The following is a 7,257-nucleotide window of genomic DNA, read 5'->3' as shown; positions in this document are numbered from 1 at the left end:
CCTTCCATTTTAGTAAAGGAAAAGTTGTAGTTTTTCCCATGCCCCAATGTCTCATCATTGGGGTTATTCCTTGCTCATCAGCATTGAAATAATTAAGAACCAGTAAAGCATGGTTAAGAGTGTAATGGGGGAAGTATTGCTTCTCTCCTCCCTGTCTAATTCTTGTCAATTGACTTTTTAAGGTCTGATGAGCTCGTTTTATGATTGCTTGGCCTTGTGGATTATACAGAATCCCTGTTTTGTGCACGATTTTCCATTGTGCACAAAATTTAGCAAAAGCATTGGAGGTGTATGCTGGTCCATTGTGAGTTTTTATTTCCTTAGGAATTCCTAGGTCTACAAAGGCTTTAACCAAATGTTGAATAACATCTTTCACAGCCTCTCCAGAATGGGCTGTAGCAACCATAGCATGAGAATAAGTCTTTATAGTAACATGGACAAAGGAGAGTTTCCCAAATTTTGTTACATGGGTAAAATCCATTTGCCACAGAACTCTAGGCTTTAAGCCTCTAGGATTAACTCCCATTTTTTGTGGATGAAAAACTTCCAGGCATGCCTCTCATTCCCTTACAATTTGTCTTGCCTGTTCTCAGGACACTTGAAACATCTTTCTTAAGGCATTAGCATTCAGATGGTGTAGTCTATGACTTTCCTGAGCTTCTTCTAAAGCTGACATTACATGACTTTCCTTAGTTAATAAGTCTGCTAACTTGTTCCCTTGAGACAAATGTACAGGGAGATTACTATGCCCCCTGATGTGTCCCACAAATGCCTTTGTCGTTCTTTGTTGTAATAGCTGTTGTAATTTTATTAATTAGTCTTTTACTTTAGAATGACCAGTAACTAGGGCTGTTTCAATGGCAGGAAACAAGGAAACCACATAGCGCGAATCTGTGTAAAGGTTAAACTCCTCTGAATAATTTTGAAAGGCTAGCAGAACTGCAATAATCTGTTGTGCAGGTACAGTTGGGTCAGAAGATATTAATGGTGGTTTTGTACTGCAATAAACCACAGACTTTCCGCTAGAAGATCCATCTGTAAAAATACTTAATGCCCCTCCCAAAGGTTCTGTAACCAAAACCTTTGGAAATATCACAGGGGTTTCAGTATAAAAGGATGTTGGGACATATGAAAGCTTATTTTACCTGTGTAAGTTAATACAGCAATTTTCCAATCATCATCAAATCGTATCAAATGATCTAATTGTTTCTTATAAGGGATAATAATGTTAGGTATTTCTTGGCCAAATAATTCTCTAGCTCTTAATCTAGCCTTTAAAATCACATTAGCACTAAAAAAGGGATATGAAGCAACTATTTTTCCAGGGTTATGGGAATAATGGATCCATTCTAGTATCCCATCCTGCCAAAAACATCCTGTGGGAGTAAAGCTTGTAGCCAGAATTTTAAAGGACCATGTTTGTACAATATTAATTTTCTGTATTTTAGCTGTATTCAATGCTTTTTCTACCAATTTTATACAGGATAAGGCGGCAGGAGTTATTTTCCTGGTAGATTTAGGATTAGGGTCTCTGTCCAACATTTTCATCAAAGGATCTAATTGTCCTGTAGCTATTTTTAAACTAGGCCGAATCCAATTAATATTCCCTAATAATTTTTGGAAATCATTTAATGTTTTTCGTTTATCTGTTCTAATTTGTGTCTTTTGAGACATAATATAATCATGTCCAATCACTTTTCCCAGATAATTTAAAGGTCATTCATGTTGAACTTTATCAGGAGCTATTATTATCAAACCGAATTTTGTTAATTGTTCTACCATATCCTGTAATATTTTTTCTGTCTTTTCTCTAGTTTCATCGGCCATAAGTATATCATCCATATAATGAATAATATATGCCCCTGGATATTTTTCTCTAATTTGTTCTATAGCCCTTTTCACATATTGTTGACATAAGGTAGGGCTGTTTTTCATGCCCTGAGGTAGCACTTTCCATTGGTACCTATTATAAGTTTGTTTAAAATTAGCCGAAGGGACACTGAAAGCAAATCTCTTGGAATCTTCTGATTGTAATTTTATTGTAAAAAAGCAATCCTGTAAGTTTATTATTATTATGTATCTACCCTGTGGGACTGCAACAGGAGAGGGTAGACCTCGTTGAAGGGCTCCCATGTTATGCATGGTCTCATTAATTGCCCTCAGATCTTGTAATAATCTCCATTTTCCTGACTTCTTTTTTAATGACAAAAATTGGAGTATTCCATGAACTGGTAGTCTTTTCTATTCTTCCTTTGACTCAATTGTTCTTGAACTAAGTCCTGTGTGGCTTCAATCTTTTCTTGAGTTAGGGGCCACTGATTAATCCATACAGGATCAACACTTTTCCATATTATTTTGTCAGCATAAAGCTGTTCGTCAGTGGCCCCTATGAAAAATTTTGCTCCTTCGATGAGGAGTCTATTTGTCCTATTTTATTTTCATGTCTTGCATGATGTCACTGCCCCATAAAGAAAAGGGCAAGGTGGGAACAACATAAGGTTTGAAGTGGCCTTACTGCCCTTCACATACCCATTTGAGTCTCTGAGCTGACTAAGCTACATTAGAAGCCATCCCTAATCCAATTAAGGAAGAAGAAGTCTCTTGCACTGGCCAGGCCATAGGACAATCTTTTCCAGCTATACAGGATCTGTCAGCTCCTGTGTCTAAGAGTCCTGTTATTTGTTTTCCATTGACTTTAATGGCCTTGTAAGGCCTTTTATCTGTAATTTCCTGAACCCAGGCTACAGTATCTGTGGTGCCAAACCCTCCTTTTCTGTTTTGAGTCAGTGTGGGATTAGGCAAGTTTAAATATGAGAGTAAAATATTTGGGCAATCCTCTGCTCTTTATTAACTTGAATAGTCTCTTTTAGAGACCTTATCATGACCTTTATAGTGGTAGGCCTGTCTGAGTCTATTACACCTGGTAATACCTCAAAATTCTTTTTATAGTTTGAGCCACCAGCGTCCGGCAACACCAATACTTACTGTAAAAAATTCATGAATTCCGTGGAATTCTTCCAAGTGAATTGCCTGCATTGGATGTCAAAATGTATTCAAGAGTTTTTGTATACATGTATAATGATTTCTGCAGAGTTTGTGAAATTTTAATCAGAAATAATTTTAACTTATCTATTTAAATGAATAGTACAGAAACTAAAGTATTTCTGGTGCTTGTCTGAAAAAGAATATTTTAAAATATTCTATGTTTGTATAATGTGTCCTTTCAGATTGTATTCCATATAGATAGTTTTAGATTCCTTTTTTTCCTAGGTCCTAATATTATTTTTCTTTGGGATAAAATGACAATGTTGTCTAATTTCAAAAGTTGTGTAAAGTTTATGGTATGTAAACGCCTTTCTGAGGTGAAGATTTAATACACTGATGTCAAACTAAATTTAATTATATGAATTACGTATGTTGTTACACTTGTTATTTTGTAATCAACTTTTTAATAAATGTTTTTCATTTCTTGCATCTGAAGAAAGAAAAATACGGAATACTTCACAAATTTTCATATCATCCTTGTGCAATTGCCATGTTAATCTCTGTATTGTAATTGGGAATACGTGCTGCTGAAGCATGTAGTATCTTCCAAATTTAAGCAGTTAATGATGCAATCTTTATACAGACTTATATCCACCGTTGCCTACTTGTAATAAGGAAACTATATTGTTCCTGACAATGCTACTGATCTTATTTCCCTAAAATTCTGTGAATAGTGGAAAAAAAATATATTGTTCATCTTAATGCTCACATTTGCAATTTTTTTGTCAATGACAATTTTAAGTCTTTTTCATTTGGAATTTGATCATACTTTCAATAATTTATTGCTAGGTCCAAAGGTGATGGCTTTTTCATGTACTAATTGATCCAACTGAATTAGCTTTGTGGAGCTAATGGATTCAAAGTAAGCCTTGCTTAAGAGCTACTTCTAACCTTCTGCATTTGACATTTTCCCAAGTAAGGTCTTACTGGCACAAATGTCTACCTGACCCTTTATTCTTCTTCCATGTAGGAACAGACCAATCAGAATATCTTACCCTGACACCATAGATTGTTTTACTTGAACAACAATAATCTTACTTACAAGGGATCATAGAGAGATGAACAATTCAGTCATAACTGTTCAGACTAGAAGGTATTTTATCAAAATATAATTGTTTATTATATCTAACATTTCAAAAGTAACTAAAGCCAAGAAGGGGAAAAAATCGATCATATTCATGATTACTTAATATCCTGGCCTGTCTACCATCCTACCAGGTAGGAAGTTACACTACTGCATTACTATCACCAAATATTTTCATAGTTGCAGGAGAAGTCCAGATGTTTCTTCTCATTATTAGGCCTTAAATTGGTAATGTTTTCATCACAGTGTTTTCTCTTGCCTACAGGCTGTAAATCTACAAATAGTAAATCTTTAGGTGCAACTCTATCAAACACTGAGGTAGAGATAATGTAATAATACTTTAAAACAGAGTTGCCTTTGATACTGTAACCACAACAGAACAATGCAAAACATATGTCTTTTTTCTTATAGTATATATAGTTATATATTTTATATTTATATGTGCTGATTTTATATTTCACACAATGAAACTTACTAGAATTAGTTGATAATTTCACAAATAAATTAAAATTTATTTATTCCAATAAATAGAATTGGAATACAAATAATTAGGTTTAAAATGTATATTAGAATATAAAAAGTATTAACGCAGTGTCTTTGGTATAAACTTGTGATACATTCAAACTGTTCTTGGTTTTCTGAATTCACATGGTAAAAAACCAATTTTGTTTTCCTCTAATCTATAAGGGATTTTACTCTGCTTCTCTGTTTATTTTTTTAATTCACTGATTCCAAACTGTTTTTCTCCATATTTCTGAAGCATTCCTACTGATTATGCTCAAATTTTTCTGATAAGATGTCAAACAAATATTATTCTTCTGCACGACCCAATGATTCTTATGATCCCAGGTACCAGTTACCTGCATCATCAGATAACAAGGGCAAGACTTCTCACATAGGCCCATGCAACATGCAACAAAGTAATTGAAGACCCATTTCAATTTCTCATTTCCTATATTTCAGGGCCCCAATTCCTTGAGATGCAGGATTTAGCAGTAACCAATTGTGAAATGCAAGGCAACTTAAAATGAAAGATGAGATCACAAATTTTGAGAGTATGTACTATGATTCAAACATTCAACTTACAGATGGCCAGCCCATATCAGTGAGCAAGTTCACAAGGTGTCATAAGATTATTTTTAATACCCCTCCGCTATGATTAATGAAAGATTTTAGTCCAGCATAAGTGGGCCAAAAAATAGTTCCTGGAAGGATAGATCCATAATTGGTCTACCAAGATCCAGAAAAATTTACTTAGAGTTCAAATGTAATTCAGAAAAACATTGAGAAGATCCTTAGTGCTGCAAAACACTGGGACTTCAGTACAACATGGTTCAGTGGTATAAAATGTCACTCTCAAACCAATGATAATCTACATTTAATCGACTGAAAGTTATTCCTTTACAAATTAACTTTTTAAAATCACATTCGCCAAAATAACATTTGACAAGTAGATGATACTTAGTGACATTACAAGTTTTTCATGTGTAGGGAGCAAGTTACAATAGAGTTGAATTATTTACCCAGCACTAATGCCAAACACGTTCAACCATTCATTGAAGTCTAGAAATAACCAACCACAATTTGTGTTTTTCAATAGGAGCCTTCCAGAAATGTGTTAAATAGATCAGCCTGCCAAATTTCAAACCAAAACGTTTGCTAATAAAGTAAATGTCATCATTTAATAAGGCACATTTTAAAATGTCACAAATAGTTGTCTTATCATATGTAATATTATGTTTTCCCTATCTGTGTAACATAGGGAGAAATATGACTTTAGGTCTTGATATGGGTACTCATCAGACATATGAAAAACATAAAATCTGTCTTCTATTTCTATCACATTCCTATATAGGAATAAATTTTAGTTTTCTTCTTTTTCCAAAACTTATAGGTAGTAAAAAATATTATACCATGTAAAATAAAACAATCACACCACTGTACAAAGCTATTTATAAAAATTGGTAGCTAGGAGTACATTCTATGCATTTTTTAACTTTCTTTTTGACTGAAGATTAATCTTCCAAATGGATGAGAATAAAATCATGTTTAAGTGCTTCACGTCTCCAGTCTTGCAAATTGTTACTGCAGATGAATGAATTATGGAAATATAAGCTGACATCAGTTCAAGCATATGCAGAATGGAAACTCCATGAAATGTATATAAACCTTTCAAAGTATTAATAGACAGTTTAACAGGATGACTATCAGGAAGTTGAAAACAGAAAGAAATTATAGTAAAGACATAGAATGAATGAAAAATGAACAAGGGGCAAGTACAGCTAGAATACTCAATGTACACATATGATAAAGGAAGTGGTAAATCTGAAATAAATATTGGAGAAGCATTTGGTTGAGAATGATGGAAGGAGTGACTCTGATCCAAGAGCAATGGACAATTAGATGGATATATTTAATTGTAACACACTTGCACAACCTTTTGAAATTCAGTTTAAAAACACAACAATAAGCCGGGCGCTGGTGGCTCACGCCTGTAATCCTAGCTACTCAGGAGGCTGAGATCTGAGGATCGCGGTTCAAAGCCAGCCCGGGCAGGAGAGACCGTGAGACTCCTATCTCAAATAAACCACCAGAAAACCGGAAGTGGCGCTGTAGCTCAAGTGGTAGAGCGCTCGCCTTGAGCTGAAGAGCTGAAGGACAGTGCCCAGGCCCAGAGTTCAAGCCCCACGACCGACAAAAAAAAAAAAAAAAAAAAAAAACAACAACAAAAAACAAAAACACACAAAAATCACAACCAACCAGAAATATCTAGAGAGTATGAATATTTCTTCCCAAAATTTTAAGCAGTTAATGAAGGGTAGTCTTGGGAAAAGCAAACAACGCTGTCCAAAGAGAGAAGTTTGGGATAGGAAAGAATTTTGAACAGATTTATATAGATTGTCTAAGGTTATAAATCACAATCACCTACATCTCCTGCAAATAGTATCTTTCTTCTAGGAGTTCTCTGTCTGAACTGGATAATCCAGTCGTGAGACACACTTGATAGCTTGTGAAGATAGAATGGAAGAAACAAGATCAAGAACGCATTACTCCACTGGAGAGAAAACAATCCTCCATATTTTCTCTAATCTTTCTTCACTACTCTTTCTTCATACTTTTAAGTCAAT

At 34.5% G+C, this 7,257-nt stretch overlaps 1 pseudogene; it reads right to left on the bottom strand.

Moving 5' to 3' along the window:
• Positions 1 to 3,485: 3,485 nt before the first annotated feature.
• On the bottom strand, positions 3,486 to 3,581 carry LOC138839216 (U6 spliceosomal RNA; annotated as a pseudogene).
• Positions 3,582 to 7,257: the final 3,676 nt, after the last annotated feature.

The sequence above is a fragment of the Dipodomys merriami genome, unplaced genomic scaffold (assembly GCF_024711535.1).
Source record: "Dipodomys merriami isolate MVZ:Mamm:240054 unplaced genomic scaffold, mDipMer1.0.p SCAF_298, whole genome shotgun sequence".
Lineage (NCBI taxonomy): Eukaryota > Metazoa > Chordata > Mammalia > Rodentia > Heteromyidae > Dipodomys > Dipodomys merriami.
Note: the sequence above shows the minus strand (reverse complement) of the source record. Positions and strands in the feature narration are given on the sequence as shown.